The sequence below is a fragment of the Scyliorhinus torazame genome, chromosome 4, assembly GCF_047496885.1.
Source record: "Scyliorhinus torazame isolate Kashiwa2021f chromosome 4, sScyTor2.1, whole genome shotgun sequence".
Classification (NCBI taxonomy): domain Eukaryota; kingdom Metazoa; phylum Chordata; class Chondrichthyes; order Carcharhiniformes; family Scyliorhinidae; genus Scyliorhinus; species Scyliorhinus torazame.
This window is the reverse complement of record NC_092710.1, coordinates 239,785,018-239,809,167: the sequence shown is the minus strand read 5'-3', so window position 1 is coordinate 239,809,167 and position 24,150 is coordinate 239,785,018.

Here is a 24,150-nt window from a genome sequence, read left to right as displayed (position 1 = left end):
CCGGTTGAAACCTCTGACAGGTGGGGCAGTTGAGGACCGTGTTGGCAATATCCTGGTTAATGCCCGGCCAGTAACCCGCCTCCCGAGCCCTGCGTCAGCATTTCCCGACTCCAAGGTGACCCTCATGGAGTTGACCCAGCACCATAGTCTGCATACTTTGAGGAATAACAATCCTGTCGCGTTTCAGAAGGATTCCCTCCAGAACCGTCAGCTGGTCTTTCACATTAAAGAATTGGGGGCATTGTCGCTTCTGCCAGCCATGGGTTAGTTGCTGCATCACACGCTGCAGTAAAGGATCCTTGGCCGTTTCCTCACAAATTTGGACCACCCGTTCGTCAGAGGCTGGGAGGTTGGTGGCACACAATTGCACTTGCGATTCTATGTGGCAGATGAAGTCACCTTGTTCACACGGTGTGGTGATGGACCAGGATAGGGCATCTGCAATGATCAGCTCTTTGCCTGGCGTGTAGACAAGTTCGAAGTATTAGGGGCCGAGCCGAAGAAGAATTCGCTGTAACCGAAGTGTCATGTCATTTAAATCCTTCTGGATTATGTGGACTAGAGGCCTGTAGTCCGTTTCCACCGTCAATTTCGGCAGGCTGTAAACGTAGTCATGAAACTTGACTATTCCTGCCATTGGAGACCCAGATACTCCTTTTCGATCTGGGCATACCGTTGCTCAGTGGACGTCATGGCCCTGGAGGCATATGCCACTGGAGCCCAGGACGAGGAGTTATCTCGCTGGAGGAGCACCACCCCAATGCCGTCCTGGCTTGCATCAGTTGATATCTTGGTTTCCTTGGTTGGGTCGAAGAACGCTAGAACTGGGGCTGTGGTGAGCTTTGCCTTCAGCTCACGCCATTCCGCTTCATGTGTGGGCAGCCACTGGAATTCCGTTAACTACTTGACGAGATGGCGGAGGGCCGTGGTGTGGGATGCCATATTGGGAATAAATTTCCCGAGAAAGTTGACCATCCCGAGGAAGCGGAGGACTGCCTTCTTGTCCTCTGGGGTCTTCATGGCGTTGATCGCCAAGACCTTGTCGGCGTCTGGCAGCACACTCTGCCGCGAGATGTGGTCACCTAGAAACTTTATATCAGATTGACCAAATGAGCACTTGGCCCTGTTGAGCTGGAGACCATGGGCGGGATTCTTCACTCCCACGCCGAAGTGGCCGCACCGTCGTGAATGCTGTCGAGGTTCACGACGGCGCGGAACGGCCCCGGTCCCGACCGATTCAGGCCCTGACAATGGGCCAGGATCGGGGCCACGTCATCTACACGCGCCAGGCCTTGTCGCCCGCGTCAAAGCGGTGCCGCATAGATGACGCGGCCGGCGCCGCATAACGAGCGTCATCCGCGCATGCGTGGTTGCCGTCCTCTCTAAGTCTGCCCCGCAAGAAGATGGGGGACGGATCTTGCGGGGCCGTGGAAGGAAGGAGGTCCTCCTTCAGAGAGGACGGCCCGGCGATCGGTGGGCACCGATCGCGGGCCACCCCACATTCCAGGTAATGCCCGGTGCAGGATCCCCCCTCGCCCCCCCACAGGCCGCCCCCCCCAGCGTTCACGCACCGCTCACGATGGCAGCGACCAGGTGTGGACGCGCCGGGGGAACCCGCTGTTTTGGCCTGGCCGCTCGGCCCATCCGGGCCTCAGAATAGCGGGGGTACCGGAGAATCGCCATTTTGGGTGTCTCCGGCGATTCTCCGGCCTGCGGCCCGCGAAACTCGACCGGGCCGTTCCCGTCGCTTGGGAGAATCATGGGAGGGCGTCGGACCGGCGTCCCCGGAAATTTTGACGGCCCAGGCGATTCTCCCAACCGGCGTGGGAGTGGAGAATCGCGCCCCATGTTCATGAATTCGCTGGAAGACCTGCTTGAGGCGAGCGATGTGTTCCTGAGGCGTGGTGGACCAGATGATCACATCGTCCACATATACTCGTACCCCCTCGATGCCCTCCATCATCTGCTCCATGATGCGATGAAACACTTCGGAGGCAGATATGATACCGAAAGGCATGCGGTTGTAACATTAGCGGCCGAACGGGATGTTGAACGTGCATAGCTTGCGACTGGACACGTCCAGCTGTATTTACCAAAAACCCCGGGAGGCGTCGAGCTTAGTGAAGAATTTGGTATGAACCATCTCACTGGTTAACTCTTCACGCTCCGGGATCGGGTAGTGCTCCCGCATGATGTTGCGGTTTAGATCCTTGGGATCAATGCAAATGCGGAGCTCCCCTGATGGCTTCTTAACGCAGACCATGGAGCTGACCCAGTTTGTTGGCTCCGTGACCTTCGAGATGATGCCGTGGTCTTGGAGGTCCTGTAGTTGCTTTTTCAGACGATCCTTGAGGGGCGCCGGCACCCGGCGTGGTGCATGGATTACAGGGGTGGCGTTCGGCTTGAGCAGGATTTTATATCGGTATGGGAGCATGCCCATTCCATCGAATACACTGTGGTACTGCGTGATAATGTCGTCTATGTCGGCTTGCAAATTTCCATCGGGCGAGGCTGTCGCCGGTGACGATGACATGGTGTGGACTCGCTGAACCAGGTTAAGGAGCTTGCAGGCGCGAGCACCGAGCAGGGACGCCCTGTCAGGCCTGACGCTTTCAAATCGTAACGTTGCCTTGATCGCCTTGTTGGATACCCCTAGTTGACACGAGCCACTGGCAGCTATGGCATTGCCATTGTAGTCAAGGAGCTGGCAGGCCGGTGGAAGAATGCTTGGTCGGGCCCGGATGGTGTCGAGGTCGGATTGTGAGATGAGGTTCACAGATGCGCCGGTGTCCAGTTTAAATCAGATGCGAGCCTTGTTAACTGTGAGGACAGCATACCACTCGTCATCGGGATCCACACTGAGAGGCGTTACGCAGGTGTGGTGGAGGCCACCTCATGTGTGGTTATGATGCCCACCCAATATGGAGACTTGAGGCAGTCAGCATCAGGGTCCATTGGGCTGTCGGGATCAAAATCTCTCATGCCTTGTTGCATTGAGCGGATACTTCTGTGCTGCAGCTGGGATCGCTGGCTGCTGAGCAGTGGAGCGGATCTGCAGAGGGCTGCGTAGTGGCCAAGCTTGCCACTCTGGAGACATCGGCGTCCTCTTGCCGGACGTTGCCGCTTTAAGTGGGCGGAGCCACAATTCGGACACTTCATGACACTGACATCAGCGCGATCCGTGCACCATCACGCATGCGCAGTGCGGCCGTCCGACGTACGCACCTGCGCAGTCGGATTTTCGTTCTCGTCGTCCACTCGGTTGTGGCGCGCATGCGCAGGGATCTGAGAAAAGCGCACAAAATGGCCACTCTCCTCGATGCTCAGGCCCTGCATCTATGCAATGGCCTGCACCCTTTCTGCCTCGTGGGAGGCCAGCTTTGCAGTTTCTGCTGCCCTGATGTGGGAGTAACGATTCTTGGCATGCTCATGGACAACGCACGTCTCGATTGCGACAGAGAGGGTCAACTGTTTGATTTTAAGGAGCTGCTGAAGGGAGTCGGAGTAGACCCTGAAAGCGATCTGATCCTGGATCATGGAATCAGCCGTCGAGTCATAGTTACATGACTGCGCTAGGATGCGGAGATGGGTCAAGAAGAACTGAAAAGGTTCATCCTTACCCTGAAGCCTCTGTTGGAAGATGTACCGTTCAAAGCTCTCATTCACCTCAATGTCGCAGTCGAACTACAGCAGGACTGTTTTGAATTTTGTTTGTCTTCGCCGCCGGCGAACATAAGCGAATTGTAGATATGGATGGCGTGATCCCCCGTAGTGGAGAGAAATAGTGCGATCTTCCTGCATCCGATGCTGCCTCGAGGTCGGAGGCCTCGATGTACAAGAGGAACTTTTGCTTGAAGATTTTCCAGTTGGCGCCGAAGTTGCCGGAGATGCGGAGTTGCAGAGGAGGCTGGATGTTTTCCATTTCGCTGGATGGCTGCTTGCTGACCGATGCTGATTCACTCGAGGTAGGTCCGTCAAGATCAATATCACTCTGGTCCCATGATGTGTTACGCAGGTTGATTCGATGTGGACTGCATTCGAGGCAGGGAAGTTAGAAATAGACGTCTAACACAGGAGAAGATCCAACACTGTTTTATTCAACTAGATGAACTGCTGTACATATTCAGCTGTGGGTCGACACTATACTGATCTGACTAGTGACCTTGTAGTAGCCTGACCAGCCTTACTAGCTACCGCATGGTGTGTGTGTTTGCTCGCAGGTGGACTCTGACTGTCTCAGTAGCTGGGTCCCGAGAGAGCGGGAAACCTAGTGCCCTCTGGCTTTGTAGTGTAGTTTCCTGTCTGGTGATTGGCTGTGCTGTGTTGTATGCTTACTGGTCATCCTATGTGTCAATCACTGCCTGTCTGCATCTCATTTAATACATGAGTGGATATTATGACACTCTATAGTCTTGTCACCAATGTCCAGCCCCTGCAAATGGATTTTTATAAACCGTACTCCTGTGCATGTTCCAAAATATTTTATGATTAATTTTTCATGTATGTCCTTTTGTAAGAATAGAACGTACTCCTATACATCACTCCTCTCACCAACTTATCTTGCAGGTGTACCTATCCCTCTCTGTCTAGGAATATTCCCACCTCCCATCTGATCATCCATCACTGACATCCACACTAATTTAAATGCAACATCATACCAATCCCTCACAGCATCTCTCAACAAATGCTTTTCATCCATACATTCAACATATTCCATTATTCTCACCCACAGGTCTCTTTTTTTCACTTCTGCTAGTCGAAGAGGATATAGAACTTCAGGGGGAGACATGGAAATGAATGTGTTTCCCCAACCATCTCGCAACTGACAACTGAAAAAGAGGAATTGTTGGAGAGTAGTTGAGTCGAGATCTGCTTGCCCTTTGGAGATGTAGAGATCGGGATCTCCCTGGTAGCAGAATTAAACGTTACACAACCACATGTCATGTTGACTTATTGTCAGCAGCATTTGAAATATGATGATGTATACAATGTTGCCTTAAAACCTTCTTACTTGACAGTTCTAATTTATGATTTTCATCTCCCAAAGACCCATCAAGCATTCCGCTGGCTAAGATAATCCTCTCCGTAGGATTGGTATGACAGGTAGTTGGATTTTCACATGATGTCTCATACATCACAAGTGAACAAGAACAGGCAGTGAAGGCAAGGACAATAGTGTAGAGTTCCCGTCAGAGGGCACAGGACACTCCAAGCTTGCTCAGGTGGACACAGATGCTGAGCCGCTGGGGACGTTGCTGAAAAGGATCATTCCAATGAAGCAGCAAAAACAGTATGAGATGATGGCTGTATTTCCAGCTGCACTGTACATACTTGAAGAAAATTTGGAAGAAGCCGCCGCAAATATGAGTGAGATGAGGTTTCAGGCCTCTGTGATGATGCCCTCATCAATGAAAGGAGTGGCAACCTGCATGGAGCATTGAACGCAGCAGTAAAAAGAGTGCATGAAAGCCCTTATCAATCGTTTCCACATTCTGAAGCCACCTTAAATAGGATTGTTGAAAACCCAGCCTTGGACCTTTAGTAACACATTGATGTTGTTCATTACCAGAAGGGATGTGTGAGAGAAAAGATGGAGACAAGACAACTAGTCACAAGGAAGTAGAGACGCTTCTCAAAATGCTTCAATTTCTCTTCCATTATTCCCCTCCCTGCAGTCAGTGCACCACATGCTGTCTCCAGGCGTAGGTGGTGCGGTTTTTTGGAGTGGCTCTCATGGGCTACAAACCCAGAGGATATTCACCGAGGCCACCTCAGTAGTTATGGGTATAAACAGTCTGTCTCCGTTCCTCTGAAGCGAACAGGGTGACAGCATGCAGGAGTAGTAGAAAACTGTCCCAGCCTGTACTGAGTCTGCACGTTCTCCCCGTGTCTGCGTGGGTTTCCTCCGGGTGCTCCAGTTTCCTCCCACAAGTCCTGAAAGAAGTACTGTTAGGTGAATTGGACATTCTGAATTCTCCCTTAGTGTCCCCGAACAGGCGCCGGAATGTGGTGACTAGGAGCTTTACACAGTAACTTCATTGCAGTGTTAATGTGAGCCTACTTGTGCCAATAATAAAGATTATTTTATTATTATTATTATGTTTGGGTTGTTGGGCAGAGCCAAGTGGGTTCAGGGTGTGGTTGCCAGATAGGTGCAATGGAATCTAACAACATTGTGTCAGATTCTGGCTATCCCAGGCATCAGTGGGCTGAGCCACATTTTCTTGCCCCTCCTCCTCTACCTCTTTCTCCTCTCAAGAGGCACTGTGCTCAGCACCTTCATTCTGCTGCAGCTCCAATCCTCACTGAGGTGTTACATATGTGCAGACGCAGCACAGCACTGACATTCTCAATACTTGGCTGGTGCAGACTGAAGGGTGCCCCCCAAATCAGATCCTGCACCCAAAGGCATCTTCAGCATTCTGATTTCTTGCCCGATGATGGCTCTTGTGGTCGTGTTATTTCAATTTGTGTCTCTCCTGGCTCTCCGTGTTTAGGTCCCTGAAAGATGTCACCAGCCATGTTTTCAGAGATTGATCTTTATCTCCATGAAACTGGTGCTCATTTTGCCTTAAAGCCCACAGAACTCAGTGAGGTGGGCCGAGTGCTGGACTAAAGCATGATGGCAATCTCTGGGAATCTTGAAGTGTCTACGGCTGGATATTTTAGTGGTTGTACTTTGATGAATGCTGAAGCGTCTAGATGTAACTCGCATGATGGTGCCATGTTTGTAGTTTGCTGGTTCCCTGGACCTGTAAGAATGAGCAAGGTTTCCGGGGGGGGGGGAGGCCTCACAGGCAGCTGAACATGGTAGGTGGCTTGGATGAGGGAGTTGAAGGGTGGGTCAGTAAATTTGCAGATGATACGAAGATTGGTGGAGTTGTGGATAGTAAGGAGGGCTGTTGTCGGCTGCAAAGAGACATAGATAGGATGCAGAGCTGGGCTGAGAAGTGGCAGATGGAGTTTAACCCTGAAAAGTGTGAGGTTGTCCATTTTGGAAGGACAAATATGAATGCGGAATACAGGGTTAACGGTAGAGTTCTTGGCAATGTGGAGGAGCAGAGAGATCTTGGGGTCTATGTTCATACATCTTTGAAAGTTGCCACTCAAGTGGATAGAGCTGTGAAGAAGGCCTATGGTGTGCTCGCGTTCATTAACAGAGGGATTGAATTTAAGAGCCGTGAGGTGATGATGCAGCTGTACAAAACTTTGGTAAGGCCACATTTGGAGTACTGTGTACAGTTCTGGTCGCCTCATTTTAGGAAGGATGTGGAAGCTTTGGAAAAGGTGCAAAGAAGATTTACCAGGATGTTGCCTGGAATGGAGAGTAGGTCTTACGAGGAAAGGTTGAGGGTGCTAGGCCTTTTCTCATTAGAACGGAGAAGGATGAGGGGCGACTTGATAGAGGTTTATAAGATGATCAGGGGAATAGATAGAGTAGACAGTCAGAGACTTTTTCCCCGGGTGGAACAAACCATTACAAGGGGACATAAATTTAAGGTGAAAGGTGGAAGATATAGGAGGGATATCAGAGGTAGGTTCTTTACCCAGAGAGTAGTGGGGGCATGGAATGCACTGCCTGTGGAAGTAGTTGAGTCGGAAACATTAGGGACCTTCAAGCAGCTATTGGATAGGTACATGGATTACGGTTAAATGATATAGTGTAGATTTATTTGTTCTCAAGGGCAGCACGGTAGCATTGTGGATAGCACAATTGCTTCACAGCTCCAGGGTCCCAGGTTCGATTCCGGCTTGGGTCACTGACTGTGCGGAGTCTGCACGTCCTCCCCGTGTCTGCGTGGGTTTCCTCCGGGTGCTCCGGTTTCCTCCCACAATCCAAAGATGTGCAGGTTAGGTGAATTGGCCAATGATAAATTGCCCTTAATGTCCAAATTGCCCTTGGTGTTGGGTGAAGGTGTTGAGTTTGGGTAGGGTGCTCTTTCCAAGAGCCGGTGCAGACTCAAAGGGCCGAATGGCCTCCTTCTGCACTGTAAATTCAATGATAATCTATGATTAATCTAGGACAAAGGTTCGGCACAACATCGTGGGCCGAAGGGCCTGTTCTGTGCTGTATTTTCTATGTTCTATGTTCTATGTTTGAACCAGCTTCCCAATGCACCGTCAATTTTAACGCTTCCAACTCCTCAGCTGCCCCCAAAGCTACTCATTCTCTTGTGTTAAAATTCCCTCCTGGGTGTCCGAAATAGGAAAGTGTTGCACATCTGCATCCCTTACCCTCCCGAGCTCATTAGAAATTTAAAATGAATCAAAATATGCTAAAACCTGACAAATAAGATGGAGTTTTCCTTGCTCATTAAAAAAAAATCTATTAACTTACTGATGTGACAGAACACAAGGATGTGCTATTCAGCATCCGCAAACTAGGCTGAGGTTGGAATATTGGTCTTGTGAGTGATGTCACCTGGAATTCATAAAGATTCTATTGTCGTAGAACTGCAGACTATTAAGTAGCTCTGTCAAGTTGGCACATGTCCTTTTAAGAGTGGTTTGTTTTCTTTCATGCCTCATTTACACCGTGTGCGCTGAACCTTATGCTCCTTTATGACTTTACTGGCAAATTTGTTCCGAGCATTCCAGAGTTTTAAAAAAAACCTATTTATTTTAAAGATTGGACTACCACATGTAATCGTAAAAAAAAATGTTGTCGTTATGACCTCAGCCTCTCGCACTGCCACCAAAGCCTGGAAAGAAAATACAATTTGAGACAGTGCTGTGACGTCATCAAGCAGGTGCAAGATAAACTGTTTGCTTGTCCAGGCTCTGGATGAAAGTGTGAGTGCACACTGCTGTATGATCTCCAGATGGATTCCACTTCTCATGTAGTACAATTCATCACCCACCCAGTAACCTCTTCACTCGTTAAAGAGGGAAACGCTAGCACAATAAAATTGGTCATTATTTCAAGTTTCATATGATTAAATTTAATAAGTTGGCGGAGGCCTGATAAATGCAATTCAATATCGAAGAAGGACGCCAAGGAGCAAAATTGCTGTAGTCAGCATGATCAGGGATGTTAGTGATAGGAAATGAAACACTTCTACAATTTTTTATTTTGCAACGCAGAATCAGGATCACTCACTCCAAGCAGATACTGGGGTTGGAATTTTCAGGGCTCAAAAGACTTTCAGTTGCCAGGACCTTCAGTGGGTCGTGAAAAATTAAAAGATTGCAGGACATAGGGCAGTTGAAAAGTAAAGCACCAATTCAAAATGTCAATAATTTTTTTTGTCTACTTAATCACCAAGAAAAAAAAAGGCAGCTGAGGTTACAAGTACATTTTACACCGCTACTCCATTACATCTTTTTCAGCATAGATTTAACTTACAGGAGATGACTATGATCAACGGGAAATATTAAGTAACACAATTTACTTACACTGTTAAACCAACCACCCATGGCAACACTGGAATATTCCGATCTTCAATAAGCCAAACACCAATACAAAAAGATGAACTCAGCTTTAATTCTGCACTCAGACTTAAAACAATAAATGCTTTTTATCCTTGGTTGAACTTATATTTGAGTTAAGTGGTTCAAGTGCTGTGGTGTAATATGAGCCACTGTAAAAGTACAATTGATTTTCTCCAATGTTGATGATAATTTACTGTGCACAGCAAACTCACTTGCATCAAATTATATAAATTGTTTTGAATATGTATGTAAATATTACAGATGTCTTCATCTGCACAAACTCCTTGTCCTGCCACAATTCCAAATCTTTATTTCCTCTTTGAGCTAATGAATTTTTTTTACAGCAAGTCATAAACTATATCCCCCGCACCCCACTCTCCCCCCAATAGTGGGCACATGTTTAATTCAATGCAGTCATGTTTCCTGGCATTCCCACAAAATACAAATGAACCTAACGCAGGTATTCAATTATCATGGGCAAATTTCAAGCTGAATGGGTTTTAAGCACTCATTTGTGTTTGGATGCGTGAGTTGGGAAGGGACATGCCTTTCCCGGATAAGAGTGCGGGGGGTGGGGGGAGATTAATGACTCAGCGAATGTGAAGAGTGAAGAGGGGCCGGCCGATGCATCCTCTGATAGAAAGAGAAGAATTTTGTCTACATTGAAGTTCAGGCCCCGGAGTTGAGAAAAACAGCTGGGTATATTCAGCATTCCACAATAGAAGATTACCGGCGTTGAAGGGGTTAAATTACATAGACAGGCTGCAGCGACAATCTTGTATTCCCTTGAGTATTAAAGATTAAGGGATGATTTAATTGAAGCTTGAAGATAGTTAAAATATTTGAAAGTACAGATAAGGAGAAACTATTTCCTTGGGTGTAGGAGTCCAGAGCAAGGAGATGTATCCTGAAAATTAAATTTAAAGCTAGGCATTATAGGGGTGATGTGAGGAAGCACAGGCAGGGTTTTACACACCCCTGCAGGTGGGTGTGCAGAATGGGAAGGCCCATGAAATTCCACTGATGCCTTGCCTGCTGCCTACCTTCTCACCCCTGTGTCATACCCTGCCTCTGCCAATATTTCCTGGGCAGCAGGCTAAAGCCAGCCATGAGTCAGAAATCGGGCAGGTAACACTGCTCAGACCTGAGGCGGGAAACCGGTGTGCCACCATTCTGTTTCACTTGGAGTGCCTCCCCTAGTTCAAGACACCTCCGCATTTCATCTTCCGCAACCACCCCCTCCACCACCTCATTGCCCCCCCCCAACCGTAATACCCTATGTCTTCCTTGCCAGCCTGGCTCTGGTGATACATACTTCCTCATGTGCAGCCTAATCATGCCTCACCTCTTTTGAAATAGGTTTGCAGCAAATGACACATTACCCCGAGCAACCATGCATCCAGCTCCAACTCCAGCCAGATTTCCTGCCCACCAGTGGCCCCTAAAATCTAGCCCCAGAAATGAGGGTCTTCAGTTATGTGGACAGACTGGAGAAGCGGGATTATTCTTCTGAGAGTGGAAAAGGCGACCGGCAGACCTAATAGCATATTCAAAATTATTACTGCTTTTGCTCGAGCAAGTAGGGAGATTGTTTGCCCTGGCTCATGGGTCAATAACCAGAAATTTAAAGTAATTAGCAAAAGTACTGGAAGGGAATTGCGAGACAACTTCTTCAGACAGACGTTTTTAAAGATTCAAAATATTGCAACTGAAATAGTAGTAGATGTAGATTCCACAAGAACTTTTGAAATGCATTTGGACCTACATTTGAAGAGAAGTAATTTTCCACTAAGGTTACGGGGAAAAAGTTGGGCCATAGGATTATATCATTCAAAAAGCCAGGATACACAATGGGCTGAATGTCCTATATCCGTGCTGTAAATGTATTTGATTCTGTAACTTAATTTGAATTTGCATTTATAAATAATGTGTAGGGCAGCATGGTGGCGCAGTGGGTTAGCCCTGTTGCTTCACGCCGCCGAGGTCCCAGGTTCGATCCCGGCTCTGGGTCACTGTCCGTCTGGAGTTTGCACATTCTCCCCGTGTTTGCGTGGGTCCCGCCCCCACAACCCAAAATGTACAGGCTAGGTGGATTGGCCACGCAAAATTGCCCCTTAATTGGAAAAAATGAATTGGGAACTCTAAATTTATAATAAATAAATAAATAAATAATGTGACAATTGCTGCAAACCTATTTCAAAAGAAGTGAGGCATGATTAGGCTGCACATGAGGAAGTATGTATCAAAATTTGAGCAGCAGAGCGGCACAGTGGTTTGCACTGCTGCCTCACAGCGGCAGGGACCTGGGTTTGATTCCGATCTTGGGTGACTGTGTGTAATCTGTACATTCTCCCCGTGTCTGTGTGGGTTTCCTCCGGGTGTTCCGGTTTCCTCCCACAGTCCAAAGACGTGTAGGTTAGGGGGACTGGTCATGATAAATTGCCCTTAGTGCCCAACCGTGAGGTGGGGTTGCGGGGACTGGACCTGGTGGGATGCTCTTTCAGAGGGTCGGTGCAGACTCGTTGGGCTGAATGGCCTCCTTCTGCACTCTATTACAATCCCAGATCAGACCCCAACAATGGCTAAGATAGTTTATTTGTAACACTATGTGGAAAGAATGATTTGCTCCAGCAGTAATTGCATGAAATATAGGGCTTTGTTATTTCTGAAGCAAAACTTTATTATGAACACAATATTTAATTTTTGAACTTCGCACCCAAAAAGAACAGTTTATAATTACACTTTAAACACGACTACATTTCCCATTAACAACAAGAAAAGAAACATACAAACCTCAATCTATTTTACCATGGGAGAATTGTGGTCCCAGCATCAGGCAGGTCAGAACTCAACTCCTCTCCAAAGTTTCTCAAAAGAACTAACTCTCCAATGCTCTCAAAATGTCTCTCTGCCTTCCTTGGCTACACCAGCAATGATCTCATCTCTCAAGCTGAAAAACAAATTATCTCTGCAGGCTGCAAAGCACATTAATTCCCCAGGGACTTTCCCAGTCAAACCACAGTCCACTAGCCCAGACTGAAAAGTACATTCCTTTGTCAATTTCACCCTCTGACTGCTAAAAGTACCCCGGCCCATGAAAACAGAATTATGTTTAAACAAACATGACCATTGCAGTCAAACATACTCAACCCCAGGCTTATAACCCTTAAATTGCCTAATACTTAGAACCCAATATGCGTAAAGTTTCTAGTCATCACAACTCTAGGTATTCTAAAACATTGAGTAAAGTTCTTCCAGATGTCTCACTGTTGGTTTTATTTGAATCAAAATGCTAGTTAAGTTATATCTTCATTTCATGTAAAATCCAATTTTGAACTGTAAATTTTTTTCAATAACTCTAAACCCATTTCAAGGGCAAAACGGTAATCAGTAGAGCTCGTACTGTTTTTATGTGGATTTGAGCAGGGTCCAAGTGTGCTTTTTATGTCTGTTTCACAATATCACAATATACTTTTTGATGAGAAAAGCCATTTGATCCATCTTAATTCATGCATCCAGAATAACTCTATATTCCCCATTGCTGCACCCCATTGTCTCCCAAATGACTCCAGGGCTTTTACCTCCATTAACGTGCCTAGAAACCCATTCCAAGTTTTGATCACCCTTTATGTGAAGATGAATCTTCTGAACATTAGAGTTTTCTTGGTGTCCTGACCATCGTTCATTGCTCATACAACACCACTAAAACAGAATATCTGCTGTTTATTCTTGCTGCTATTTTTGTGCACATTGGCTGTCACCCCTTCCTATATAATGAGAAACTACACTTCAGAAATACTTTATTGGTTATGGAGTATTTTGGGAAGATGTGAGAGGTAAATTCAATTGCTTTATTTCTTGACATCAGTCTTTAAATTTGCCTTCTATTCATTTCAAACCTGATTAATCCTACCCTACTTCCAGTGTTAAATTTAAAATAGTATTCCTGATTAACTTTCTTAACCTATTTACTGCCTTATGACGTGCTATATACTCACCTATTTCAACCTGTAAAACAGTAATTTCTTCAGTCTTTCTTCATACCTCAGAGGGTGCAATTCAGCCAAAATATTTCTAAGTGTCATGTTGTGCAGGTTTGGCAGGGTCTTTCACATCGGCTGCAATGGCGAGATCGTGGCCTGTATTCACCTGCACTTAGTTCCAAAAATGAGCTCCCAGGTGAATCTCAACATTACTAGCTCCCACGCTGTCCGATTCGCTTGACTCACGCCTCAGCTGCTCACAACATACAAGGGGAGCTGCTTTTAAACACTCCCTCAGCACTCATTCCCAGTCTAAAAACGAGGGTGGCAGCATGGAGACTTTTGTGAGGGCCACAAAGAATCCAGCACGAGTTATAAGGATACAAAGTAATAACATTTATTTACAATAACATATATATATACATATAACAGCAGCAGCAACTTCCCTTGCTGCACACTCCTTACTGCTGGTTCCAAACTGGCCAGCTTTATTTATACTTGGAGTTTACTAATGGTTTCTCCGCCCCCCCCATTGGGGAAGCTCATACTCCCACAGGATTGTGGGATTGTCATTAGTCCCCAGCCAATGGTAAGCAGGCAGGTTATAACATCCCTCCCCCCCCCAAAGTCCAAGGAATCCACAGAAGACCCTGGCGAAGGAGGGCGTCGGACTCGTTTTGCCGCAGGCCGGACACCATTTGCACGCGGCGCTGGATCAGGCGGCGTGAAACGAGACGGAGACCGGCGCTTCCGTGATGAACGACGTAACGGTTGTACATCCACGGCCCGTGGACCCGAGGATTCTCCCTCTGATGCGTCCTGTGTCTCCATCTCGGAGTCAGAGTCTGCTGCCTCCGTCATGTCAGCGTCTCTATCTCCATTCGGTCCCGTAACGGCCTGCGCAGGCTTTGAGTGAGGCACCAGTGGAAGATTGTGAGGACTATCTTCCCTTGTCTCTGGTCTCTGCGGCTGTAGAAATTAGCTCCGGGGGCGGAGAATCTTTGGAGGGGATAGTCTTCTAGACTGAACGTGGCCTACATGTTTGCGCTGGAGACAACCGTGGGCTTGCACCTGGTAAGATATAGGGCCCGTTTGGCGAAAGATTATGCCAGGAACCCACTGGGCACCACCAGCAAAATTCCGAAAGAACACTGGGTCACCGGGCGCAAGCTGCCGAATCGGCCGATGCCGAGAAAATCCCTGTCCCTGCCGTTCTTGTGTGCGGCGTACTTTTACGCCAATGTCCGGGAAAACCATACTAAGGCGGTTGGAAGTCTCCGGCCCATTAGGAGTTCTGCGGGAGCTACCCCAGTCACCGCATGGGGGATGGTCCTATACGTAAACAAAAAGCGAACCAGTCTCGTGTCCATTGATCCGGAAGACTGCTTCTTTAGGCCTCTTTTGAATGTCTGCACTGCGCGCTCTGCCAACCCATTTGAAGCCGGGTGGTAAGGGGCAATGCGGATATGGCGTATGCCATTCATCTTCATGAACCTCGCAAACTCCTCACTCGTGAATGGAGTGCCGTTATCCGTGACCAGCACCTCGGGGAGGCCATGCGTACTAAAGGACAAACGCATCTTTTCCAATTGTTGCGCAGGACATTGTCCCCTGCATCTTATGCACCTCTAGCCATTTAGACTGGGCGTCGATTAATAGAAGGAACATGGACTTCCGGGTGCGGCGATGACCAGCTAAGTCACACGTTTCGGCAGCTCCCGTTGGAACGGACTTTTGGGCTCTTAATAGGAGCCCCAACGGCAATTTAAACGGCCAAAAACACTGTGCGGTAAACCAGAAGGGAACCCCCCCCGGACACGCATGGATAAGGGAGAGGGTAGCGGCCGGATTGCGGAGGATCCTCTAGAGCAGCGGCAAGGAAGAGAAGCTCAAAGCAAGATGGCGTCGGAAGGTGGCCGCCTGTTATGGGGCCCGGACCAACAAGAGTTCTTGCGGCGCTGTGTGGAAGAGGTGAAAAAGGAGCTGAAGAAGGAGCTGTTGGCCCCGATATTACAGGCGATTGAAGGGCTAAAGGAGGAGCAGAGGACCCAAGAGCTGGAGCTTCGGGTCGTGAAGGCAAAGGCTGCTGAAAACAAAGATGAAATACAGGGCCTGGTGGTGAAGGCAGAGATACACGAGGCACAGCACAAAAGGTCTGTGGAAAGGTTGGAAGTTCTGGAGAATAACTCGAGGAGGAAGAATCTAAGGGTTCTGGGTCTTCCCGAAGGCGCAGAAGGGGCGGATGTCGGGACATATGTGAGCACGATGCTTCACTCGCTAATGGGATCGGAGGCCCCGACGGGCCCTTTGGAGGTGGAGGGAGCTTATCGAGTTCTGGCACGAAGACCGAAGGCTGGAGAAATACCCCGAGCTATAGTGGTGAGGTTTCTCCGCTATAATGACAGAGAGACGGTCCTCAGATGGGCGAAGAAGACTCGGAGCTGTAGGTGGGAGAACGCGGTGATCCGCGTATACCAGGATTGGAGTGCGGAGGTGGCGAGAAGAAGGGCAAGTTTTAATCGGGCTAAGGCGGTGCTTCACAAAAAGAAGGTCCAGTTTGGAATGTTGCAACCTGCGAGATTGTGGGTCACACACCAAGGGAAGCACCACTACTTTGAGACGGCAGAAGAGGCGTGGACATTCATTGTGGACGAGAAGCTGGAATAGTCTGGCGAGAGAAAGAACTTTTGGGACAAAGTGGTGGGGTGATTATATGGGGCGAGAAAAAGGGGGGGGGGATGGTTTTTTCAATTTGTTAGTTTTGCGATCCTGTAACTTTTCTCTCTTCCTCATGTTGGGCGGGGGGGAGTATGAGGAACTGTGGGCGCCGGCCATTAGGGGCGGGGCCGAGTGGGAAACGCGGGCTTTGTTCCCGCGCTATGGTAATTATGGCGGGAACAGGGACAAAGGAAGGAGGGGGCCTCGCACAGTGGGGGCCGAGGACAAGGGGGGAAGCCGAGGTCAGCCAGAGTTCGCTGACTTCTGGGAGCAACATGGGGGGGTGCAATTACGCTAGAGGGGGATCTAGCGGAGGGGGGGGGTTAACTGGGTTGCTGCTGCTAAGGAGAAGGGGGAGCTGTTATGGGATGGGGTGGTCAAGGCGGGAGGGCGCCGTCGGGGGGAAATACGGGTACGTGGGAACCGGGTGAGGAGCTGGGTTAAAAAAGGGGATGGCTAGTCGACAAGGGGGGGGTGGTAAAGAGCCGGCTGATCACATGGAACGTGAGAGGGCTGAACGGGCCGATCAAAAGGGCACAGGTACTCGCACACCTAAAGAAATTAAAGGCAGATGTGGTTATGTTGCAGGAGACGCATCTGAAACTGATAGACCAGGTCAGACTACGTAAAGGATGGGTGGGGCAGGTGTTTCATTCGGGTTTAGATGCGAAGAACAGGGGGTGGCTATTTTAGTGGGGAAACGGGTACTGTTTGAGGCAAAGACCATAGTGGCGGATAGTGGGGGTAGGTATGTGATGGTGAGTGGCAGATTTCAAGGGGAGGCGGTGGTTCTGGTGAACGTATATGCCCCGAACTGGGATGATGCAAATTTTATGAGGCGTATGTTGGGACGTATCCCGGACCTGGAGGCGGGAAAGTTGGTAATGGGGGGAGACTTCAATACGGTGCTTGATCCAGGGCTGGACCGGTTGAGGTCCAGGACCGGGAGGAGGCCGGCAGCGGCCAGGGTACTCAAGGACTTCATGGAGCAGATGGGAGGGGTAGACCCCTGGAGATTTATTAGGCCTAGGGGTAAGGAGTTCTCATTTTTCTCCCATGTTCACAAAGTATACTCACGGATAGACTTTTTTGTCTTGGGAAGGGCACTGATTCCGAAGGTGACAGGGACGGAATATACGGCCATAGCCATTTCGGACCACGCTCCACATTGGGTAGACCTGGAGTTAGGAGAGGAAAAAGAACAGCACCCACTCTGGAGAATGGATATGGGCTTATTGGCGGATGAGGGGGTATGTTTAAGAGTGAGGGGGTGCATCGAAAGGTACTTGAAGCTTAATGACAATGGAGAGGTTCGGGTGGGAGTGGTCTGGGAGGCGTTGAAGGAGGTGGTTAGAGGGAAACTGATATCCATAAGGGCACATAAAGGGAAGTAAGAGGGTAAAGAAAGGGAGCGATTGCTGAAAGAGCTTTTGAGGGTGGACAGGCAATATGCGGAGGCACCGGAGGAGGGACTGTACAGGGAAAGACAAAGGCTACATGTGGAATTTGACCTGCTGACCACGGGTAAGGCAGAGGCACAGTGGAGGAGGGCACAGGGTGCACAGTATGAGTATGGAGAGAAGGCGAGTCGGCTACTGGCCCACCAATTGAGGAAGAGGGGAGCAGCGAGGGAGATAGGTGGGGTGAGAGATGAGGAGGGAGAGATGGAACGGGGAGTGGAGAGAGTGAACGGGGTGTTCAAGGCATTTTATGAGAGGTTATATAAGGCTCAGCCCCCGGAAGGGAAGGAGGGAATGATGCATTTCCTGGATCAGCTGGAATTCCCTAAGGTGGAGGAGCAGGAGAGGGCGGGACTGGGAGCACAGATTGAGATGGAGGAGGTGGTAAAAGGGATTGGGAGCATGCAGGCGGGGAAGGCCCCGGGACCGGACGGATTCCCGGTGGAATTTTATAGGAAGTATATGGACCTACTGGCCCCGCTTTTGATGAGAACCTTTAATGAGGCCAGGGAAAGGGGGCTGCTGCCCCCGACTATGTCGGAGGCAACGATATCGCTCCTTTTGAAGAAGGAAAAAGACCCGCTGCAGTGTGGGTCTTACAGGCCCATTTCCCTTTTAAATGTAGATGCTAAGCTCCTGGCTAAGGTGATGGCGACGAGGATAGAGGACTGTGTCCCGGGGTGGTCCACGAGGATCAAACTGGGTTCGTTGAGGGGAGGCAGCTGAACACGAACATACGGAGGTTGCTAGGGGTAATGATGATGCCCCCACCAGAGGGGGAGGCGGAGATAGTGGTGGCGATGGACGCCGAGAAAGCATTCGACAGAGTGGAGTGGGATTATCTGTGGGAGGTGCTGAGGAGATTTGGTTTTGGAGAAGGGTATATCGGATGGGTACAGCTCCTGTATAGGGCCCCGGTGGCGAGCGTGGTCACGAACAGACAGAGGTCTGACTACTTCCGTCTTCATAGAGGGACAAGGCAGGGGTGTCCCCTGTCTCCGTTACTGTATGCATTGGCGATTGAGCCCCTGGCTATAGCACTGAGGGGCTCCAGGAAGTGGAGGGGAGTACTCAGGGGAGGAGAAGAGCACCGGGTATTCTTGTATGCAGATGATTTATTGCTGTATGTTGCGGACCCAGTGGAGGGGATGCCTGAGTTAATGCAGACGCTCAGGGAGTTTGGGGAATTTTCGGGGTACAAATTGAATATGGGGAAGAGTGAGTTGTTTGTGGTGCACCCGGGGGAGCAGAGCAGAGCATGACTCACCGCTGAGGAAGGTAACAAGAGATTTCCGGTACTTAGGGATTCAGATAGCCAGGAGTTGGGGAACCTTACATAGGCTTAATTTGACAAGATTGGTGGAACAGATGGAGGAGGATTTCAAGAGATGGGACATGGTGCCCCTGTCACTGGTGGGTAGGGTGCAGGCGGTCAAAATGGTAGTCCTCCCGAGATTCCTTTTTGTGTTTCAGTGCCTCCCGGTGATGGTCACGAAGGCTTTTTTCAAGATAATTGAGAAAAGTGTCATGAGTTTTGTGTGGGCCGGGAAGACCCCAAGAGTAAGGAGCGGGTTCTTGCAGCGTAGCAGGGATAGGGGGGGGGGCTGGCACTACCGAGCCTAAGTGAATACTACTGGGCCGCCAATATCTCAATGGTGTGTAAGTGGATGGGAGAAGGGGAGGGAGCGGCGTGGAAGAGATTGGAGATGGCGTCCTGCAAAGGAACCAGCCTACAAGCAATGGTGACGGCGCCGTTGCCGTTCTCCCCGAAGAAATACACCACAAGTCCAGTGGTGGTGGCAACACTAAAAATTTGGGAGCAGTGGAGACGACATAGGGGAAGGACGGGAGCCTCGGTGCGGTCCCCGAGAAGAAATAACCATAGGTTTGTCCCAGGGAGAATGGATGGGGGATTTGGAGCATGGCAGAGAGCTGGGGTTGTGCAACTGAGAGATCTGTTCGTAGACGGGACGTTTGCGAGTCTGGGAGCGCTGACGGAAAAATATGGGTTGCCCCAAGGGAATGAATTTTGATACATGCAACTGAGGGCTTTTGCGAGGCAGCAGGTGAGGAAATTCCCGCAGCTCCTGATGCAGGAGATTCAAGATAGAGTGATCTCAGGGACATGGGTGGGGGATGGTAGGGTGTCGGATATATACAGGGAAATGAGGGACGAGGGGGAGATCATGGTGGATGAGCTGAAGGGGAAATGGGAAGAAGAGCTGGGGGAAGAGATTGAGGAGGGGCTGTGGGCTGATGCCCTATGTAGGGTAAACTCGTTGTCCTCGTGCGCCAGGCTAAGCCTGATACAATTCAAGGTTTTGCACAGGGCGCATATGACCGGAGCAAGGCTCAGTAAATTTTTTGGGGTAGAGGATAGGTGTGGGAGATGGTCGAGAAGCCCAGCAAACCACACCCACATGTTTTGGTCATGTCTGGCACTACAGGGGTTCTGGGTGGGGGTGGCAAAGGTGCTTTCGAAGGTGGTGGTGGTCCGGGTCGAGCCAGGCTGGGGTTGGTTATATTCGGGGTTGCAGAAGAGCCGGGAGTGCAGCAGGCGAAAGAGGCTGATGTCTTGGCCTTTGCGTCCCTAGTAGCCCGGCGAAGGATATTGCTTATGTGGAAGGAAGCCAAACCCCCGGGCGTGGAGACCTGGATAAACGACATGGCAGGGTTTATAAAACTAGAATGGATAAAGTTCGCACTAAGGGGTTCGGCTCAAGGGTTCACCAAGCGGTGGCAACCGTTCGTCGACTACCTCACAGAACGATAGAGGGAATGGGAAGGTAACAGCAGCAACCCAGGGGGGGGGGGGGGGGGGTGGTGGGGCCCGGGCGGGTCCTCAGGGGGGTGTTTTTGTATGGATATTTGTATTAGGCTATGTATATTGGATTGTTTGATTTTATTTTTGGAGAGGTATTATTTTTGATATGGCAGTTGCCATTTAGTTTATATATTATTTATTTATTTGTTAAAAACGGCCACTGTTTTTTATACTGTTTTATTGCTGTAAAAAGGAAAACATTTGTATTGTTTTGTTTGGCCAAAAAATTTGAATAAAATATATATTTGTTTAAAAAAATAGAAGGAACATGGATCCTTGAAAAGGGTCTGCGAAATCTGCATGCAAGCGTGCCCAAGGCCGCCCTGGCCATTCCCAGTGATGTAGGGGCGCGGCCGGCAGAAGCTTCTGATGCTCCTGGCAAATGGAGCAGTTTTGGGCCACCTTCTCAATGTCGGTGTCGAGGCCTGGCCACCAGACATAACTCCGGGCCAACATTTTCATTTTGGTCACACCTGGATGCCCATTGTGCAAATCTCTTAGTATCAGCTCCTGGCCTTTTTCCGGGACAATCACACGCATCCCCCACAAGAGGATGCCGTCTTCCACGCTGAATTCTGAAAGCTTGGAGGAAAATGCCTGCAACTCGCCTGGGAGCTGTCTATGCTGCCCACCATACAGGACTATGTGCCGAACCTTTGACAGGACTGGCTCCATCTGGGTCCACTCACGGATCTGTGATGCCGTGACAGGCAATGTGTCCATAAAATTTAGGGTTGCAACCACCTCACCGGTCATGGGGGTCGACATGGGGCTGGTCGATAAAGGCAATCGGCTCAGTGCGTGCGCATTTGCTATCTGCGTACCTGGTTTGTGCACCAGAGAATACTTGTATGCAGCAAGCAACAAAGCCCAGCGCTGGATCCGTGCGGAAGCAATGGGCGGTATTGGTTTATCCTCTCTGAAAAGTCCCAGCAGAGGCTTATGATCAGTCAAGATAGTGAAATGGCGGCCATACACGTACTGGTGGAAGCGTTTCACCGCAAAAACCACTGCCAGGCCCTCCTTCTCGAGAGGAGTCCGCTGCAGTCAATGTGCGGGAGGCGAAAGCTATCGATCGCTCGGCCCCGTTCTCCATCTTGTGGGACAGGACGGCCCCAATACCATAAGGGGATGCATCACATGTGACGAGCAAAGGCTTTCCAGGATCATAGTGGGTTAGTAACCCAGACAACGACAATTGTTGCTTTACCCGCCGGAAAGTGGTTTCTTGCGGCTGACCCCAAACCCAGGTGTGATTTTTCTTCAGCAGAAGGTGCAACAGGGCCAGCGTAGTTGCCAGATTGGGGAGGAACTTCCTGTAATAGTTTACGAGACCGAGAAAAGAACAAAGATGCGAAGTGTCAGTCGGGGTGGGGGCCTGTTGAATCGCACGCACCTTCTCTGCGACGGGGTGCAAACCTTCGCGGTCCACCCGATAACCTAGGTAGACTACTTCCTTTGCCTGAAATACGCACTTTGTGCGACATAAACGGACTCCAGCCTCTGAAAAGCGTCTAAGGACAGCCTCCAGATTTTCCAAATGTTCCTGCTCCGACGTCCCTGTAATTAAAACGTCATCTAAGTAGACAGCAACACGTGGTAAACCTCTCAAAATGCCCTCCATAACACGTTGAGAAATTGCGCAGGCAGAGGATACTCCAAAGGGCAACCGTGTATATTCATACAGGCCCCGGTGTGTATTAATCATTACATATGGTCGGGAGGCAGGGTCCAGCTCCAACTGCAGATAGACGTGACTCATATCTAATTTTCTGAATGAGAGTCCACCTGCAAGCTTCGCGTGGAGATCCTCTATGCGAGGCATTGGATATCGGTCGAGTCGGGAAGCCGTATTCACTGTAAGTTTATAGTCGCCACACAAGCGAACTGTAGCATCTGGCTTCATTACAGATACAATTGGTGCTGCCCAGTCAGCAAAACGGTCGGGCCTGATAATACCCAAACTCTCCAAACGAGTGAGCTCCCCTTCTACCTTCTCGAGCAAGGCGTAAGGCACGGGTGCGCCCGGAAATAGCGCGCGGCGTGGCTCCTGGTTCGACTTGGATACGGGCTACGGCCCCTTTTATTTTCCCCAAAACAGGCTGGAATACATCTGGGTATCATCCTAGCACCTCAGTCAACCCTTCAGAAACTGTTTGGAGGATGTGCTGCCATTGCAACCGGAAATGGCGCAACCAGTCCCGACCCAACAGGCTGGGCCCATGGCCGGGCATCACGATAAGTGGGAAACGCCCCTCCTGGCATCCATAAACAACAGGGGTCATTGTAGTTCCTGCAATGTCCAGTGGTTCCCCCGTGTAGGTGGCCAACCTGGCCTGTGAGTCGATTAATGTAACTGTCTGTATATCCTGCTTGATGCGGTCGAATGTCCTCTGGGCGATCACGGAGACCGCTGCGCCAGTGTCCAACTCCATCTCAAGCGGGTGACCATTGCCCCGTACTGTCACCTGAATGGGGGCCACACGGGAAGCTGCCACACAATGCAGCTGCAGGCAGTCGTCCTCGGTCTCCACGTCCTCAGGAGTAGTCGCCGCAGGTTCATCCACATGGAAGGTACGGACCCCTGGGCTGGTCCCAGTTTCGGTCGGAACGACGGTACCTCTGGCGTCCTCAGGACCGGCGTCCGCGACGGGGTCGGCGCCTACAAGTCTGACACGGACATGGCTCCTCGTCCATTGGTTCTGGAGAAGGCTCCCTTCAGGGAGGGATGTCCGACGGCCACTGGCGTCGGTCCGGACGTCGCCTCGCCCAAGGTACCACAGGAGTGCGGGGGGACGTTTTGGATGGGAGGGGTTGCGCCCCAAGGCATGCACTTCCATTCCCTGTAGCTCCTGCACTCCTCCTTCTGCGCTCTCTCGGGACAATACTATTTGAATGGCCTGTTGAAAAGTCAATGTTGGCTCAGCTAACAACTTTCTCTGGGTGACCGCATTGTTAATACCGCAAACCAAACGGTCGCCTAACATTTCTGACAAGGTCTCACCATAGTCACAGTACTCCGCAATCCTGCGTAGCCTGGTTAGAAAATCGGCAAGGGATTCTCCAGGGGTCCTCTCAGTGGTATTAAACCGGTAACGCTGGACTATCATGGACAGGGTTGGGTTAAAATGTTGCCCCACTATATTCACAAGTTCATCAAGCGTTTTGGTGTCCGGCACAGCTGGGAACGTAAGGCTCCTAATCACCCCAAACGTATGCGGGCCCCAGGCGGTGAGCAATATGACCACCTGGCGCTCGTTTTCGGTGATATTGTTTGCCCGGAAATAGTAACGCATCCGTTGTGCGTACTGGTTCCAGCTTTCCAGCGCAGCATCAAAAACATCCAAACGTCCGTACAGAGGCATGGTATAATAGAAAACAACTTCCAACCTGTATCCAACAAAAATCCAGGGAGGTGGCTTCAGCAGTGTAGACAGCTATTCACTTTAACCCTCGCCGCCAGTTTTGTGAGGGCCACGAAGAATCCAGCACGAGTTTTAAGGATACAAAGTAATAACATTTATTTACAATAACATATATATATAACAGCAGCAGCAACTTCCCTTGCTGCACACTCCTTCCTGCTGGTTCCAAACTGGCCAGCTTTATTTATACTTGGAGTTTACTAATGGTTTCTCCGCCCCCCTCATTGGGGAAGCTCATACTCCCACAGGATTGTGGGATCGTCATTAGTCCCCAGCCAATGGTAAGCAGGCAGGTTATAACAGAGACC